Raw genomic sequence first — 20,272 nt, 5'->3', positions numbered from 1 at the left:
GAACCATTGATTCTTAAAATGCCATCTTAATGAAATTAAGTAAATATTTAATAAACCCACAAACCGAAAAAACAAAGAACGACCAGTGGTGTTGTCGGGAAGGTTTATGGTGGATAAGAGCTCTCCTGGAGTTGGCAAAAGAAGTGCGCCGTCTCAAAGTCGCACCCTGGGGTCTTGATATTTGTCGATTAAGGTAGTATCGTCTTACTTCGTCAATTTTGACTGTCAGATAATAGAAACCCGTCGTTATATCGAAGTCGTTGGAACCGATAAAGATATTAAGTAAAAACAAGTATTATTATCACACATGTTTATATTTTACTAGTTTTTATTATCTAAGTAGTACTAACACGTTTTAATATAAATATATTGTAAATACGTGTGTGGTGTCACATTATTAAACTGGGATGGTTGTGTTATCACAGCATTTGACAGGACGGTTGGTTTTTTTCACATAATTTGACAGAACGGTTTTTAGTGTCACGATACTTTGACTGGACGGTTTATGGTGTCAAGATATTGGACTGGACGGTTTGTAGTGTCACGACATTTGACTGGTCGGTTTGTAGTGTCATAACATTTGACTGGACGGTTTGTGGTGTCACGGCATTTGTTTGAAGGTTTTTTTATTGTACCGACATTGACTAAACGGTTTGTAGTGTCACAACATTTGACTTAACGGTTTGTAGTTTAACAACATTTGACTGGTCGGTTTGTTGTGTCACGACATTTGTTTGAACGGTTTTTGGTGTCACGACATTTGACTGAACAGTTTGTGATGTCAAGACATTTTATTGAACGGTTTGTGGTATCATAACATTTGACCTGTGGTTTTTTATGTCACCCTATTTTTTGCAAAGCATTTGACCTGTCGTCTGTGGCGTCACAACATTTAACTGGACGTGGGTGGTGTCACAGCATTGGGCTGGATGGTTTGTGGTTTCAAGACATTTTACTGGACGGTTTGTGATGTCACAGCATTTGACCTGTGGTTTTTGATGTCACAACCTTTTTTGGCATATTATTTGAATGTTAAATGTTGCTAAATATTAGATCCGCGTTCTGGGAAAACTTGGCTTAATGATTGTGGCTTAAGTAGCATTCTAGACAAGCCTGTGCAGTCCACAAAGGCTTATCAGGGACGTTACTTATCGCTTTTATGGAGTTTTTAGTTTTAAGGAGGTCTCTTCTTAATGAAAATACAGTGTAAGCGGAAAGTGTCGTCGCTGATTAGCCTGTACGGACTGCGAAGACTAAGCCGAAAAGACACTTTATTCGCTTTCATGCATACTTATTTATTAGAACGAGGTTAATTAAATGATTGACCTGCGTTATTTCATTTAAATTATTTTATTTTTATTTTTAAACATTTGATTTAATTTCTTTTTCATTCCATGCTATCAAATTTGTATATAAACGCATTTAGCTTAAGAATTATTCGTACATTAAGAAAAACAATATACAAGTATTGAATGTGGTTATATACTTTGCTAAAATATTGATATATTTTCTTCATACATTTATGTCCTACATATCAAAACATTAACAAAAGATCATTATACAAATCTAAACATTAAAACTGTTTACCTCGACAGGGTACCCGCAGATTCCGCCCTCAAAGTCACATGCCGCCTGATCAGACAAACACGAGCTATGCCAGTTTCAGTTGTGTTCCTCTTGCTCAGATATATACATAAAACATGGACGGCAAACTTAAAGCGGAAGCATTTGAGCCTCGTTCTGGGAAAACTGAGCTAAAAACTGGCAATGTGCGTAAGGTTTCGTCCCAGATAAGCCTGTGCAGTCTATATATGCTAATCAGGTACGACATTTTCAACTTGTATGAAAGTTTTTAAAAAAGGAGGTCTCACCTTAGCAAATATCTAGTTTAGGCGGAAAGCGTCATCCTTGATTAGTATGTACAGACTGCGCATGCTAATCTGGTATGATATTGTACGCACATGCATAAAGCCTGGTTTTCTTAGAACGAAGCTCATATGAACGTGACAACGAAACGTAGGCACCTAACAAACAACAGCATAGCGCATCCAAACAACACAGTTTACATAAATCTCTTACTAGTATATTACCGACAAAATCATGATCAACGTGAACAATAAAAAAACGGATCAGATTATCGGTGACCGGCTGCCTTAAGTGACTGCCCTACGCCGAATCGCCGAATTCCCGCCCCAATTATAGAACGATCACAACAGAAGCGCGTTTTACGACATCGGAGTTTTGGCGGGAATACAGTTCAGGTACCGTCTCAATTGGCCGGGTACTTGTTAGTAAATTTTCCGTACCTGGGTTAAATTTACGTATACTTTTGAGAACCCGAGGTACATTTAAGTACTACACGAGCCGAAAATGATCAATTGAGAGCCCCACTAACACATAAGCAAGGCTCAAGCACATTCTTCAAATTGTACAATCAATAAACATATTGAATAATTTTTCAATCGTGTATTTTTCCTATTTCCATTATATAGCTATATCCCTCACCATTACACAACTTCTAAACTTTTCTACCCCTGTCCCCATGATATTGCAGTTGTCGATGGATCTTACTTCTTGGAGCACCTTTAAAAAGTGGAAACCAAGTAATAGATATGAACAATAATTTACATACTGATAAGATTTTATGCAGTTTCAGTCATTGCTATCTTAACACAAGTGTCCTTGATTTGAACACGGTACTATTTAAAATGTATATTGCGAACCACAAACCAGGAATACACTGTTTTGGAAGACTAAAATAATTATGTTGCACGTTGGCATTAACTTGAAATGCATACAAAATATGTTTTTGAGACCGATTGTAAAAATTAGTATTTAGTATTACCACTCACACCTTATTTGGATATACGTATTAACATAGTAGACCAATTAAACTCGTTTGCGTACAGACAGTTTGTAGTTATGAAAAATACACATAACTAATTGATAACCTAGAGAAAATCACTGAAACAACACTCATATACACAACAATTGCTCCGACTTTTGATCCGGGTATGACAATGTATGTAAATTGAGTTCCTTCTATCATATCATTAATTAGTTGTTTCGCAACACTAAAGTATATGTACCCATGTGATGGTGGCTACTATGAAACGGAAGTGTCTTTATTAAAGTGATATTATGGGCATCTAACAGTTTATAGGTGTCTATCGATCGCAACCGTTGTTTTTTTTGGTGTTTTTACTTCATATACACTATATTTATTAAGGCAGAATCAACATACTAAAACAATATCCCGGAAAAAAAATAAATAATGCATTTGAATATCAACCGTACTTTCGTTTGACGACTGATCATGCATGTACGATGTGAACCTAAATTAAGTTTTTGTGCAGATTCGTTCATACGACACAAAGGCACAATTTTGTTTTACGGATCATTTCGGCTTACAGGACTGGGTAAGTCACGTAAGATATGGAATATAAAATATATATTTTTATAAACAACTGGTAGCAAGATGCGTTGCAGATAATTGATCAGTATCCAAATTTTAACTAACTTTTTTGACCTGTTAATTGTTTTCAGCTCAATTCAAAAGTAAAACATGCCCATAATATCACTTTAATAAACATATTACAGATCTACAGCTTATAGTAATAATGTCACATTCAATGGAACTCCAAAACTGCCGCAAGTTGAGAGAAACTGATATATTCGGTTCATATTATGTTGGGTCAACTCAACATTATGTTGGTTTAAGGTAACATTGTGGATAACATGTTGGGTCACGCTAACATTATGTTTAGTTAAGTTAAAATTATGTTGGGTTAAGTTGACATTATGTCCAGTTAACATAATGTTGATTTTCAGGTAACATTTTGATGTGTTAAATTGACATTAAGTTAGATTAGATTTACACTAAGTTGAAATTATGCTTGGTCGAGTTTGTTTTAAGCTGTGTTAAGTTGTTATGACCGTAATACCTCCAAGTTATAGGACACTATTAAATTTCGAATACCCACCTTTTTAGTTTAAATAATTATTTCTCGTGAATCTAAATACAACTTTGAAGATGAATACATGAGGGCAATCGACAGTTACATTTGCGCTTTTGGGTTGATTACCATGTTTACCTGTTTAAACAATGGTCGCATCCAACAACAATTGAAATAAATAGTATTAAGGAAGCAGAATGTTTATTGATTTTACTATTAAATTATATTACATTTCAGGTAAGAGATTGCAAAGAGTTGAAGAAAGATTGCAACAATATACAATAATTGCACGTTCAATTAATGCTGTAATTTCAATATAATAATTGAGAAACAAACATTACTGTCTTTTCACGTATATTTATTTTCGTGTCCGAAAACTAGTAATCACGGTATGTTGATTTCAGTATTCATTCAGTTCAGTCAAGTTGGTATTAAATTGAATCAAGTAAACGTAACTAAATGTCAACTTAACCAAACACAACGTTACCCTTACCCAAAATATTGTTAATTTAACATAATGTCAACTTAACCCAACATAATTTCAACCTAAAATAACATTATGTTAACTTGAATAAACATAATGTCCATCTTACCTTACATAATGTTACCTTAAACGAACACAATATCAACCCAACACAATGTCAAGTTGACCCAACATTCTGTTTACTAAACGAACACTTGCTCTACAAAAAAGGCAGCTTTGCGTTCAATAATATTCTTTAAGTTAAAACATGTGAGTTAAAAGGTTGAATGCATGACGTTTGAAATATACTTCGCAAAAGTGTGTGTATTATTGTTGAATACTTCCGCCACGTAATGGCTTGTACAAGTTATATTATAGGAGCGTTGCGCGGATTTAAAACGCACCGCAATTCGATTAGTTTAGGTGGATTTAGTTTTTTGTTTTATACATATACATTTCTTCTTTCTATACACGCAAATGCGTTTATTTATTCTGAAAATATTTGTTGAGTAATATAATTATTATAGTCTTTAAAATAAAAAAAGTGCTTTTTGTAAATATAAACTTATATCCCTAATTGTGATCGTTTATCTAACATTTGATTCTAAAATCATTTGCAACAAATGATGGAAAAAGCTTCAGGTTAGTAACAACTGTAAACGAAATCATTTTATACTTCGATGCAATATTTGTTTGACGTATTTCTATGTTACGAAGGAAATATTTAAGATACGCAAAACCTTAAAAAATGCAAGACTGTTGTAAGAATATAATGTAAAAGGAAAATCAGGTTCAAACCTACTTAACAGAAAAAGATTTTGATATAACACATAACATAATTGTTAATTAAAAAATGCTAAGTCACCTGGCTAATGAGCATAATTAATGGATATGCTTGTCTTCGTTTTTAAAACGTGTTTTTTTATAGTCCTCTTCATTTTAGCTGTATGTTTTCTAAGTATTCGTCTTTTGCAGATAACATATAGGGGTTGTGGCGTAACGCGTTCATTAATAATAATGATATAAAGTAGGTTTTTTTCGAAAAATGTAAATTACATTGCTATGAAGGACAGAAATCATATGACCTATAAAAACAAACATAATGCATCGTTTGCTTCACTTGTTTCGTTCTAATGCATTTACTTGATATTCGCTTAAAAAATGTGGTTTTCAATATTTGCTTAGATTCCGCAAAAAACACAATTTGATATATTCTCGTATTTCCGACCATAGTATAACACGCACAGAGGATCATGTTTCTTGTCGGACGATGACCAATGTTAACATGTTTCGTGTTTTTATCATTCAAAAGCTATCTTTATTGATATCAATATCTGAAATGGCATCGGATCAGGACAGAAAAACATCAGTCAAGGATGAATTGGGATTAAATTTTAATGACCGTGTCAATTGTAAAATGCAGCGTAGCGGAATATACCAAAAAGTTACGATTGCATGACAAACAGTACCGTGCGATATTAGACTTGTCGATTGCAGCTCATGCGCATAATTCATGGAATAGGTGAACAGGTCCTGATTTTAAGAAAACAAGATCACACAAAATAAAAAGGATATAATTAAAGTCAGATAAATACTCAAAAGAAACGATTGTTCGCAAAATATTTCGTAAATTAAAGTTAACCCATTAAAAACAAGTGTTAGTTATAGCAATAGTCCAAATATTCATAAATTAATCAGAACTACGTCGTGCTTCTGACGCTGCCCGAAGCCAATCTTTCTCGCTTTCGCTCGTACATGTTCGGATATTGTCGCGGGAAAAAATCAGATGGGATATATTTTCACAAAAAAATAACAATTAAAAAACGAACATTTTGTATCGCGTAAAATATATGTGACCAGACCACATATATCGTTGAAAAGTCAGCTATTGCTACAAAAGACACTAATTATTAATTTTATTTATCGAAATATTGTAAGAAATATTCGGTGATTTTGAGTGTTTATGGGCTTTAAAACACTTGGAATTTATTCTGCAATGCTTCAAAGTACGCCGGAAAGATACAAGAAATGGCGGACAAAGTGAAACTCTTTCGGTAATGTCCGACATGTATGCATTTTTCGTAACAAATGGACCGCAAACAAACTACAACAAATTTTATTTCTAGAAAAACTAATAACGCAACAAAAACTTTAATGGCTGTTTCAATTCCCCTGAACTGAAACATCAGTTGTTTGAACAAATTGTAATGATGATTTGATAAATCGTGTTTCAGTAAAAGACACATACTTTCATCACACCGATAGGGAAAGCATGATAACACTATTGAAGACGGGTCGTATTAAACAATTCACTGATACCCAGAATGATGCAGTGTTCGGTTCGGGAATTTATTTGACAACGATTGGTCCATATGCGTCAAAGGAGGAAGTTGCTAGGAACAACTATGATGGTCAACAGGATTTGTGGGAAAACAAACTTATCAAAACAGAAGTAGTACTGGAAATCGAAACAACTGCAAAGAAGTATAATGGCGACAGAGGTGTCTACAAATGCGACGGCGATATACTGTTGCAACATATCAAGAAAGTGTACATCCGTGATGAGAAAGCTAATATTCAAACCTCAACACTCCACGTTGTTGCATTATGGGTTATATAAAAACACTTATTGCAACAGTTATTACAATTTTAAAGGGTCGAGGGCATTCCACTTCGCACCGTTTATCGTTTAAAAGCAATACACATATATATGCATATTATAACAAATTTTAAGCATTTCATTTCCATTGCAATTTAAACAATAGAGTCTTAACAAATAATTGACAATACATGACTTATAAAATCTCTTATCAAAGCTACTGGAAAAGAGTGCCATGCAACAATATGTACCTATCTCTACGTTGACTCAAATCATTATAACAAGTAATTTCATTTAGTACACGGTAATGCTAGGAGAGGTATCATTAAGCTGCTTTAATGGTGGGTCTAGTTTCGTTAATTTTACAATTGTAAATAAACGTTTTGATCAAAACACATATTACATTTAAGTGTCCATTGGTATGTGCATGTCGCAATAGAAAGAAAGGTATATTTAGCCAGTTTGAGAAATGATTACATCCAGAAAACAATTATGTTATTAACCTATGGACATGCTTACATTCCCACAATATGCGTTTTATAGTTTCACATGCAATTTACCGTTTGACAAAAGGTGCAGTTTGCTGAAGTGGAATTTCCAATTTAAATAAGAAAGAGTTTGTACCTATTATTATATGTACAATTCTACATCGAAGCCGTTGTAAATTCGTATATCGTGTAATACGAAAAGGCAAAGAGATGATAAGTCGCAAATCTTTTGTTTCTATACAATTAAAATAGTCGACCATTTCTTTATACATACTGACGGGGATTAATTTTTGGTCATTATATCATTAATTGGTTTTCTGCTCTTTGTTTTTACTAAGATGGACAGTAGGCATGTAGGAATAAACGGCTTCATGAAGCCGCTCAAAAGTACACTTTTATTACCAATATTTTTTGCTAATTCGTGGTTTTCCATTCCACACAAAATTAAAAAAACTGTTCATGGTTTTCTGCCAACAATTCATATGGCGTATTTGGCAAAGAAACAAAGTAATGACACAGGTAATGCTTCAGTTTTAATAACTTGAATTTTTCCTTTCGGTGTTAAATTACTTCTAGACCAATGTTACAAGCCTTTCATTTTAACTATTTTGTGAACATAATTAAGTTCTATTATTAACATAACGTTAATGTGAAATTTAAAAAAGTTAATGTCAAATTTTTGTTGGTTCTAATTTAATTTCCATATACTTTTAATGGTTTTATTCTTTAAACAAGTTTTACGTTTGCCTTAAAAACAAATATGGTAGGCAATACCGAATCGGAAAACAGGTAACACCGCACAAATATATGCGATATGAGTGTGTACATGTGCGGTAATGGGATTAAAAATGAATAATTTAATTACAATGTTCATAGTGTTTGTTCTCTTGCTGTAAAATGAATATCCAAAATAAATGCAGTTATAATACTACAATCTAGCAAAATTTCCAGGGTTTACCTTAAGTGTTTTTTAAAATGTTTGATTTGATGTTTATGTGTTTTAAATTGGGATGGCAACGAATACCGATTTTGGTATTCGAATATTCGGTCACCCTTCCTAACGAATATTCGGATATTCGGTCATCATCTGTTGGTAAAAAGTCAACTTTGTTTACCGTACCATTACTCCATGAATTCTACTTTAGTTTTTACCGGAAGTGACTAAATATTGACACAGCGTTGCCGTCGCTAATTCGAAGCTGATTTTATTGAGTACTTTTTATTGTTAAAATTGAATGACAAAAACTATTAGCATCGTACATCAAAAATAGAACGAGAAACATAATACATGACGAAAAAATAATAACATGACAAAACAGTTAGATCTACAAAAAAAAATAAAGCTGAACTTAAACGAATTATGTACATAGCCACAACACACTTTGAACCTGTTCAACAGACTAAACAGTCAGTCTTTTAAAGTTTCCACGTTTAAAAGACACTTGGATCGGCGACTTCTTATCGGATGATGTCGTGAAATACTTCCAAGCAGCGGAAGGCGTAGGTGGCATTTTGCTTGGGAAGATATTTACTTTATGCGTGTAGCAATTATAATATTTTCAATTAAATGAGGGTGAAATACCAAAAATATTTCTTTAAGTATAATACCTGATTGAATATTGAGTAATTAATTAATGTTTGGACCATACGATACGCAAATACTCATTAGAGGTTGAGTAAATTATTTTCTAAAAGCTTTTTTGATTGGACAACGTGATTATAACCATACGATCTGTTTTGTTTTTCACACCAAGTCGGCTCTTTCTTTACTTATTTAATCTTTGATCATTTTAAATGTAATTCGAGTTATTAGATCAAGACGGGTCGGTGTTTTAATTGCCATACGGTCTTATATGTTTTTTACACAAGTTGGCTTTTCCTTTACTCATTTAATCTTTGATAATTTTAAATGTAATTCGAGTCATTGTATCAAGTGCAGGTCGGTGTTTTGATTGCCGACGCGATTTGCACCTATCATAATTTTGACACAAAGTGTCTGGCTTTGTTAGCGGGCTTTATGACCGGTATACTGTCATCGCCATAGCGACGCATTACCGTTATAAACATTATGACACGAGGAACAACTTTTTTGACAATGTTTGAAGCAAATTTTACGAATACAAAATCTTTGAAATTACTCAATTTTTTATTTTTTCTTCCGGGACCGAATATTCGGATATTCGGATATTCGTTGACATCCCTAGTTTTAAACTTTTTATATTTAAGTCTGATAAAGGTACAGTTTGCCTCTTATATTAAAGAATGTCCACAGTAGACGCAAAGGGATATGGCGTTGGTCAAAATTATTGGTAAATACTCTAACATAACATTTGGTAAATATCGTCATTGCAATTATTCTCCGGAGATTTATTAGCATGCACGTGTTTGTAATGGATATGTCCCCCGCAAAAAACCAAAAACAAAGAATACTTGTTTTGATTTTCTTTGCTATTGTTTATATTGAATACTAGCTATTAGTGTTATGCATATACATCCAAGCGAAGTTATTACAAATTTTAAACCGTTAATAACGGACGCTTTCTACGACTCATTCCGATTATCTGAACTATTTAATGTAAAGGTTTTGAAAAAAGGTAAAAAAAACCTGGTTATCAGGTTACCAATCTGGGACTTGGAGCCGTATTTCTTGCTCAATCATGATGAAACATTGTCAGAATCTTTATCTTTACACTAAATAATATACGTTTAAGTCTAAAATAAAAAAAAACGAGGTTACTAAGTCTTGTTTCAACTCTAGAAGCCACATGTATGACTCAATGGCTCAATCGCAAACTTTTACTTAATATTTTTCTTTAGTCTTGGGTCAAGTTCGATAATGTGTTATATGCGACCAAAACCTACGCCACCGGGTCATATTTTCGATGATCACACTTCAAACTGGCCACAGTTAAGTGTAAATTTGCACAAACAAGTAGTTGTTATTTTTATGTTTTCATGAACAAAATTGAAGTAGAAAAACTACACTTGTATTAAGAGACACTTTGTTGTCAGACTCACGCTACAGCTATTAGTGTATTCTTAGTTGTTCTATTGTCATGACATATTTATCATTTAAATATATTCACAGGCAAACAAAGTGCTGTTTTGAGTATTTAAAATGTGTAACGGGCGCACTATAAGTTAAAAAAACATTTATACTAAAAGTACCGGTGTGAATTATTTTGATTTAGAAGTGACTGTTATGTAAACTGTATGACTCTGGTCGAAATGGTTGCATATTTAACACATACCACAACATACTAATACATTTTGTTCCTCATTAGAAGACGGGACATTTTTAAAATGACACATGATACGGAATCGGCTAGGTTCCACGTTGAAAGTCACGTGTCACTCATTTAGGTCCAAGAGACCAAAACGTCAAGCAATGTAACAGTCGATACGAAACTCGACAGTGAATAGCGAAATTCGACAATGAGCAACAGCAGAGGACACTTTAAGATTCGAGTATCGCATTGAAATGATGCTTCAAAATTGAATATCACACATTTTAATACGCAAGAGTTGAAGCTTGAACGTTTATTAATACACAATAATCATATGTAACGCTCGAAAACTTTCAATAACACATGGTACTTTGTTATACATAATCCACACAACGATTGTGCAAAAGTGCTTGGTTCATTATGGTCGCTTGATTATTACAGCTTTACGTTTCCTTATCATGCGAGAACATTAAAATGCGTCACAAAACAATTCATACGTTTAATTTGGACATGCTGTATTTATCAAACATTCTGAATAAGTGAACATACATATGTGAAAAATCTGCAAACTGTTAATTTGACGACGTCAGGTAAAGAGAACAATCGTTGATGTACAGTTTAAATTCCGTGCTTGATTTAAAAGTATTATTACCCAAACACTTATCAAGAAAACAACATATTGTATTACCTAGCATATATTAATCAAATATCTCAGATAACCGAAAACAATAGAGAATGTCGGCAATGACATTGGGAAAGGACCGATTTCGGATTAAAAATGTAAAAATAATCGTTGGTACTTGAATTCGTGGTTCAGCGGAACAACGAAATCCACGAAAATTCGTACCACACGAAATTTAATGGTTTTACAGTATTTGACGTTTTAAAATTTTGCATCTGATTAAAATTCAGACAATAATGTGATAATTAAATAATAATAATCACGTTTTGACAAAACATGTAACACGTGTATGCTTATCTCGGTTTGCATACTCTTAGAGAGCCGCAGCCAAGTGTTCATACCAAACAAACGCTTCGATGTTTGCACGCACTTGTTTGAAATCTGAGCGCACTTAGACAGTCAAAACTAGAAAGAGATTTGATCCTTCGCGAGGGCCGTCTCTATTTCGGTACGGCAATCTTCACAGCTACTTGAGATCATATTCCTATGTATACTTGACCTTCGCTTAGACACATTTACTCCAAACACAGCACTAATTGCATTCCTAGAACAGCACAGATAAACAATACGTGTGTATTATCTAAAATTTAGCATAACATTTAAACATGTGTTTGAACTTGAATTAATTTCATAATTGTGATATCTTCAAATTGATTACTGTTTAATAATCTGGGCGTATATTTTATTCTGTTGTTATAATGTATTGAGAACATGTGTTGTTAATTATTATTTTTGTAGCAACAGAATAGGCAGCAGCAGTAGTAGTAGCAGTAATAAAGTATTATTATTATTATACTTATTATTATTATTATTATTATTTTTATTATTATTATAATTATTATTATTATTATTATTATTATTATTATTATAGTAGTAGAAGTAGTAGTAGTAGTAGTAGTAGTAGTAGTAATAGTAGTAGTAGTAGTACTAGTAGTAGTAGTAGTAGTAGTAGTAGTAGTAGTAGTAGTAGTAGTAGTAGTAGTAGTTATAGTAGTATTAGTAGTAGTAGTAGAAGTAGTCGTAGTAGTAGAAGTAGAAGTAGTAGTAGTAGTAGTAGTAGTAGTAGTAGTAGTAGAAGTAGTAGTAGTAGTAGTAGTAGTAGTAGTGGAAGCAGCAGTAGTAGAAGAAGTAGTAGACGTTGTATTAGTAGTAGCAGTTGTTGTAGTAGAAGTAGTAGTAGTAGTAGTAGTAGTAGTAGTAGTAGTAGTAGTAGTAGTAGTAGTAGTAGTAGTAGTAGTAGTAGTAGTGGTAGTAGTAGTAGTAGTAGTAGTAGTAGTAGTAGTAGTAGTAGTAGTAAAAGTAGTAGTAAAAGTAGTTGTAGTAGTAGTAGTAGTAGTACATACAACAGTTTCTCAGGAATGTTCCTTTGAATTTTGACCATGAAGAAAAGGGAGCACATAATTATGTGTACAAGTAAATCAGTTCAATTTGGATTATTTAGTTAAACTTGCGAAAAAGTATGAAAATAAAATACTTTTAGAAAAAGATACAATAAATAGCAAGAACATTATTAAAGTGATTAAAGTGATTCAATCTCCTTCTATTTTATAGTTGTTGTATTTCTGTTGGTGAGGTCACCCACGAGGTCAATTTTAACAGCGAATCTCAAGTTGGAGCTACTACTGATGTAGATAGGTGTGTGTTTTGGAGGGTCTCCTGTATTATCTTCTCAGGGATAAGGTTACTCAGAACGTGGGAAAGCAAAAATCCCTGACGTACCCCACTGAGGTCACGAAGAAGTAACCCATCTGTCCATTCAGAAGTACTGCGCTGCTGGCGTTTCCGTAGAGTTCTTGGATGAATTGCACCAACCCTTCGCAAATGTCGACGACGAATTTGCGATAGGTCATTATGCCACACGCGCTCGAAACGCTTTCTTAAAGTCGATGAAGTTGTGGAAAAGCTCACGTTGGTGTTGCAAGTGTTTAACAATTATGACTATGCAGTTTAATATTTTTTCCTCAATTCTCCGTCCAGCTCTGCTCTTCCGCCAGCAAATCCTCGGCCTTACTTTTAAGTCGGTTGAAGATAATAAGCAGCATGACTTTGCTTGGATGGCTGATGAGGTTGCCCTTTTTCGGTAGGGAAATGGCCAGAGACTGGCCACTTCTTCTCCGCCCGGATCTTCTTTCATAGTGCCGCTATTGCTGCATGCGTTGCCTCTCATCCGCGCTTGATCAGCTCGGAAGGGACGTTTTCTACTCCCGGAGATTCTCCTGCCTTTTAATGCGCAGTGCCTCCTTCACTTACGCATGAAGTATTAACATTCTTTCAGCGTCGGCTTCTAGTCTAGGATGGTTCTGAAGAAAACTGGGGTCTAGTTGGAAAGGGCAGTTATAAATGTCACTGCAGTATTCGGTCTACCTGTTCTTGACTGCGGCACTCTCGGTTAGGACGTTCGCGTCAGCGTCTGTAATAACACTGGCCTTGGGCTGACTGGTCTTTGTGATTGTTTGAGATTGTTGTAGGCCTTGTTACCAATGGCCTTTGCCTGTGGTCACCTCTTTGTCAAAGTGACATTGATCCTCAATCCACTCCTGCTTGGCATCTTTTATCTTCTTTCTCTACTCAATGTTCACTTTCAGGAATTCTGTCCAAGAGCCCTGGCTTGTGTACTTCTCATGCATCAGCCCTCTTCTTTTGTGGCAGAGGTCCATAGACTCGGTCTCCACCCAAAGCTTCTTCTCCCTTCTCTCTTTCCCAAAAGAGTCTTCAGGAGATGACAGCAGGAAATCGTTTATGTGATTGGTGAAGGTGTCAATTTCACTGTCAGCGATGTTTGGGGCTGCACAAATGTCATCCTACCGTGCTTGAAATTCTTCTGGTATACCTGGATCCTTCGGTTTATCCAAGTCAAATTTAATATGAGGGTTCTTTGCGAAGCGCTTGTTCTTTAGTTTCAGCTCGATTGGGGTGGGCACTAAATCATGAGCATTCCCGATGTCTGCACCTGGAAACGTTCTTGTGTGTCCCTTGTTGATGCTCGACTTATGAAATCAATCTCCCCAATTTGAGCATGTCAGGTCGCTGTTTTTAACTGTGTGTGAATGGGCAGCGTGCTGTCAACAGCGAGTTGGTTGGTGGCTTCTAGCGAACTCAAGAATGTCCAGCCCTGTGTTGGTGGTCTTTCCTATGTCAAATCAACCTACTGTCCTTGATTATGGTCATGGTAGGCGTCTGGTCCAAATTTGGCGTTTCAGTCGCCTCGGACGATGAGGATGTCTTTCTTCGGGACTTTGGCTATGGTACTTTAACTCTTTAACTCGTTATAAAACTTATCGATTTCCTCATCTTCGTGGTCTGATAATGGTTCGAATTGTTATTTTACATGGGGTTAGACGTAAATGGGGCGTATTTCAGTTTAGAGCCTATAAACTCTATACATACAGTATAAATCATCACAAAACAACTCAATTAAAATGATCTTAATCTACTCGTTTTAATCAACTTACACACATCATAAAAAAAACAACAAAAAAAACCCCAAGTATTGAGTTAATTAAACAATTATCTACTCATATTGAATATAAATTGACAGTTATTTCATCATATTAAAAAAAAAAGATACGTTCATAACGATCAGGTATCGCCCATCGCTAATTGTTGTTGATCATCGACTTTTGGTTTCTGCCTTACCCATCCAAGAATTGTCATGTACAGGTTATTATGCGCCTGACCACTTGCCACGTACAAGACGGCTGTAGACGAGCCTATTTGCTGTTGCCGTTGTTTACGCAAGAGATTTTAAGGCCTCAGCTCTGATAATTAAATTGGACAACACTAGTATATTGTCTAAGTCGGGTCACATATGGCTGCTGTTACAGTGGCAGGCTTAAAAACATTACAATAGTTTTCTTTGCCTCACCAAAATGCCGACTGTACATAGCTATTTAGATTACGCCATTTGCAACAATTTCATGACAACTAAATTAAAATTAACGTTCGCTCCATTAGTTATAGCAGGTAGTGGATAGTATAAAAGCGGGAATGATTTTAATGATATTTCAATGCTTTACACAATGAAAAATAAAACGCCTCGTCTGTTCGACAAAGCAATTTATAGTGACAGAATTGGCATTATATTTTTTATTTATGTTGACTCGTTCATTTGACTTCGTAACATATGAATCTGTAAGGGAGCGAGTAAACAAGTCGTTGAATCGCGTAAGTATATAGTAAAAACGACTTGGTAACCTGTGGGTACGTTTTAACTTCCGGCAACTCGTTGGAACGAAATAAGAAGCAAATCGAAATGTTGTTTAACGTGTGTTTCTAAATGGTTGACACCAGGGAGGGTGACATAATTTCGGACAACATAAATCTTACCTATATGCGCTTTTAAATGTCTTTCAAACTTTGTGTGTTCAGGTTGATTATGTCGTTACCAGGTGTTAACAATCTCGTTCCCATGAGTCACTATATCGACCCCAGGAGTAAACTTTGACGTCACCACGATTTTTTATCTCGTTAATTATTAAGTCATGGGAATGTGTAACTATGTAGTGGGAACGACATTAATGCAAACATACAAATTTCACATCTTTGCCAGGGTACAGCCGTGTTTGCAGTAGATTTTATCAAGTCCAGCTGTATTCTCCCATATGTTTATCACCATAGAATGTGGCTTACGGTGTTGTTCAAGATAGAGACATCACGTTAAATAGACGACATTGGTCCTTTTTAGTCCGGTGCGAAGCACCTAGTGCACTATACATTGATTTAATTTCGTATAGACAAGCGAAAGACGAATAAGTTTGTTAAGGTTTAGCCGACAATCGAACCTGCGACCCATGTGTGCTGTTGCAAAAGTCACTAGGCCAAGGCCAGCGTACGACTAGTGTTTTAAAATAGCCCACTCTATTTGCCTTCGACAATATGATATGGAGACTTGTTGTGTTATTATAATAGTAAGCTACTGTCGTCCTAGACGACTAGACGCATCGATGCAATTTCGGCACATCAATGCAACATAAATTATTTGTTTTAATTACGAACTTAATCATGTTCATGCGTACAGTGTAGTTTGCCTATTGATATAAATGGGTTAATTAATTTTCTACCATTCCAGGCTTTGTTTCGGATTACGGCATACGATTTCCATAGAATTCTAGCTTATTGCATAAGAAACTTTATCTTTTAATGAAAATCGTTTATATTCGCCAATTTATTGTTTTTAACGAAGAACTATCCGAAGAATCACACGCACACACATTAAGAACATTAAAATAAAATCATTTACTGATATATATTCAATATTGTGAATAGAAATTATTTTTGGCAACAGTAACCTTAGATAAATTGAACAAAAACAACATGCTAATCACATATCAATGTTAGTTTCGTAAGCAATGTCTGTGTGGAACATGCATTTAACTCTGAAATAATGTCACAATAAACAACGAACATTCATGTTATAGATCTTCAGGGAAAGAGGTTAGAAGAATGAACATAAATATATACAGAGTATTCATTATATAACTAGTTTAAACCTTCCGATATTTCCTACGTGTCTGTTTCATTATATCTTCTTAGAGTAAATCTTCAGTGGTCTTTATCAATCATCACCAATAATATTCACTAATGCCATATCTGGTGAAACTATTTCACCATGTCCCATCAACTCAAAGAAAACTGACCGAGCAATTTTGACGTTTGTAAATGGCAAAACACTTGGAACACCAATATTCCGAAGAGCCGGTAATCCTGAAATATTTAAATAACTTTGTTCCTTTTGTGACCGTAACAGACTTTGATTCTCCAGCGTTCTAGGAAGGTGATTCGCTGACGTTCAAACCTTCGTTTTCTGTATCTGTAATAACGACTGGATTTTCTGTGGTGTCCAAAAGCAATATGTCAAAGTACTGGTCCCTTGCATCGCCTTAATGAAATCAAAATCTTTATTGGCAGGCGGGAGCCATACTCCGCATCCCGCGCATCCATCTATGCCGTTTGCTTCACTACTATATTTTTGGCCCATGTTGTAACCTGCAATGCATATATATTTAGAATATGCGATGAATTTCATGATTGTGATATTGTTTTTGTTCGAGATGATAATAATAACTACTAATAAGTTTTCCTATACATATTTTTTTAAATCAGAATTGAAGAGGAAAACACTGCTAACATCATTAATATGGACTATAAAAAATCAGCATTCATTGTTGATTTGAACTATGTGCAATTATATTAATATGAACATCGCTTACGTGTTATTATCCAGTTACCAAGTGTTCATGCCGGTGAATATATGCAAAGTGAAACAAACCGCTTAATTTTAAAGGATCCGTCAACCAGATTGACGAAAAAAGAAAAGTTCTGAAATACAGTATTTTTTACAATTATTAGTTTATATTGATTAAAATATCACGAATTCATATTTTCAGTTCATAGTTTCAGTATATTCGGTAATACAAGTTCGCGATGTGAAATCGAAAGTACATCGCGAAAATAGGTGACATAACGATATACACACTATAAATAACGCAAGTAGATTGATTTATATATATATATAATATATACAATTCACTACGCATGCACACTTTGCATTCTTGGGTTAACCACGTGACGATGATGATCAATCTATTTGCGTTATTTTTAGTTAACTGTTAGTTACCTGGTACACATACCCAGTAAAATTGTATAACCGAATATACTGAAAATATGAAAACTTAGCAACTCTTTCAAATAATGTAATATACCAGTGGTGATATTTTAATCAATATAAACTAATAATTGTAAAAAAAATACGGTGTTTTATAATTTTTTGTTTCGTCAGTCTAGTTGACGGTCCCTTTAAAGAAACAGTTAGATCATAGTAAGTTAAATCTTATTGTTTAAGAACGGATGTGGGTGACGCAGCAAACCTACATAACAATTTGATTGGTCGAGCAAATAAACTTGTGAATTACTCGTTAAGTGATTGATGTCTTATGAAGTATTAGGCGTTAAGTGGTTGATGTCATATCAAGGTTGACTAAATACTAGTACTAACTTCAAAGAAATGAAAGCATTTGTAAATTGTGTACACTTAATGAAATTTAAGATGAGAACCATTTTGTTTTGATGTGCCCTTTATATGATAATTTAGAAATACACTTATTCCTGATCTTTACAGAAGAACACCAAGTATGTTTATGTTTTACAAATATTGAATGAGACCAGAACATCTATACTGATACGTTTTGCTAATTTTTGTATTAACGCATTTAAACTTACGCCGAAAATAGATAGAGAATATTTTTTGCCCAGAATTGAAATTATGTATATGATATCTAACTGCATACGTGTTTGTCAATTAATTACGGATTTTGAAAATACACTTAACTTTGTAAAAACAAGAGCATTGTCTTTAAATTACATTCTCACAAAAGTCTTATATAAGTAAAACACTAAACATGCATAAACAAAATTGCTGTTATTTTGACGCATGTGTATTTATTATTGCTTTATTGTTATTTTGACGATGCCATGTATATTCCTAATTGAAAAAGTATCTGTTCTGTTCTGTTCACGATAGTTTCCTGTCATTCACAGGTGGGTGGTATGGTATAATCGCAAAGTGACGTGGTGTAATCCTACAGGTGAGTTTACCATATGGCTGGGTCATGTGGGCGTTACTTGAGTGTCTCGGAGTAGCGTAAAAATAGTTTGACACGCATTGCAAAATATGCATTATGCAATAGTCTTATACATTCGTGGAAATGTGGTTTGAAACTCATCAATATTTACAGAATCGCGTTAAGACAATGTATTGTTCATAATCGCGATGTATTATCAACGCTCGATTATACAGTTCATTTCAAAAACACTGAGTTGGTTGGTGCACTTCGAAAAACGTTTCATGCGAACCAATTTTAACTTGTCAAAGAAATGTGGCATACACAATCACAGATTGCATCCCAAATGCACATAATTTAGACCCCAATAGCATCTTAATTGCACCCAAAGTTGTTTAAAAATTTAGCTGGTTCATGTAGCTCATGTTTCTGGCGTATATTCTGAACATATATGTCACTTAAAAGATACAAAATAGCGCGTGGTTCGACTCGGTTTTTGTTTAGTTTGGCGGTAAAATTCCTCAGACGGAATAATTTTGGCTAGCTTTCAAAGTGTACGTTTCAGCCTGGCTTGGAAATACAAACGTGGCCCAAGGAAGATTGGCTACATATAACCCGTATGTAAATATATCCACTTATTTATACGGCGATTGAAACTTTTGGACGCAATGTCGGTGAAATAATTCATATGAAAGACTTGATAATCACATACAACTCGATTACCTAGAAAAGGCAATATAAGTAATAAGTTATGGCTAGGAAAGTCGTGATTTTGAGTACATCATCCAGTGTATTTTAATCCCGTGTATTTGTTATGTGATATTTACAATGTATAATGTAATATTTTCTTAGACTTATCCTTGTTTAACTCAAAACATACGCTTGTATTTGAAACAGATATTGGAAACCAACAATAATTGTTTAATTATATGCGCACTTTCCTATGCTAACTTCTCAAAATAAACACGTTTGTATTTAATGTCTTATTATTACATGTCAAGCATTTACTACAAGTATGCTTGTAATATACTAATACTTTATGTCAGCATATTCATTGAGTAATATCAGTTTTGTGTAAGTGACACTCGAAAATATCTTGCCTATCCTAACGCCATCTTACTCAGAAAGGAATGTTCAGTGAGAATTGTTTATAGAGTGAACTTTATGAATATTTGCTTTCAGAATTATAAAGTGTGAAGGGCAATGCACAAAGCGTGGACTGATTAAGTGTTCGCACTTAGTGTCAATCCTCTAGAAACACTCAAACCCAACTTATAGACTCATGCGGGCGTTTTTGT

The 20,272-nt window shown here is 34.4% G+C and overlaps 1 long non-coding RNA gene across 1 annotated transcript; it reads right to left on the bottom strand.

The window, feature by feature from the left end:
- Nucleotides 1-16,649: 16,649 nt before the first annotated feature.
- LOC127870344 (uncharacterized) lies at nt 16,650-17,710 on the bottom strand. The gene is made up of 2 exons (XR_008044769.1): nt 17,625-17,710; nt 16,650-17,400 (listed from the first exon to the last, which is right to left on the bottom strand). It is a non-coding gene; the product is annotated as an uncharacterized LOC127870344 (long non-coding RNA).
- Between the last annotated feature and the right edge of the window lie 2,562 nt (nt 17,711-20,272).

This window comes from Dreissena polymorpha, chromosome 2 (assembly GCF_020536995.1).
Source record: "Dreissena polymorpha isolate Duluth1 chromosome 2, UMN_Dpol_1.0, whole genome shotgun sequence".
NCBI lineage: Eukaryota > Metazoa > Mollusca > Bivalvia > Myida > Dreissenidae > Dreissena > Dreissena polymorpha.
The sequence above is the reverse complement of the archived record's forward strand: the minus strand, read 5'-3'. Positions and strand labels throughout refer to the sequence as shown.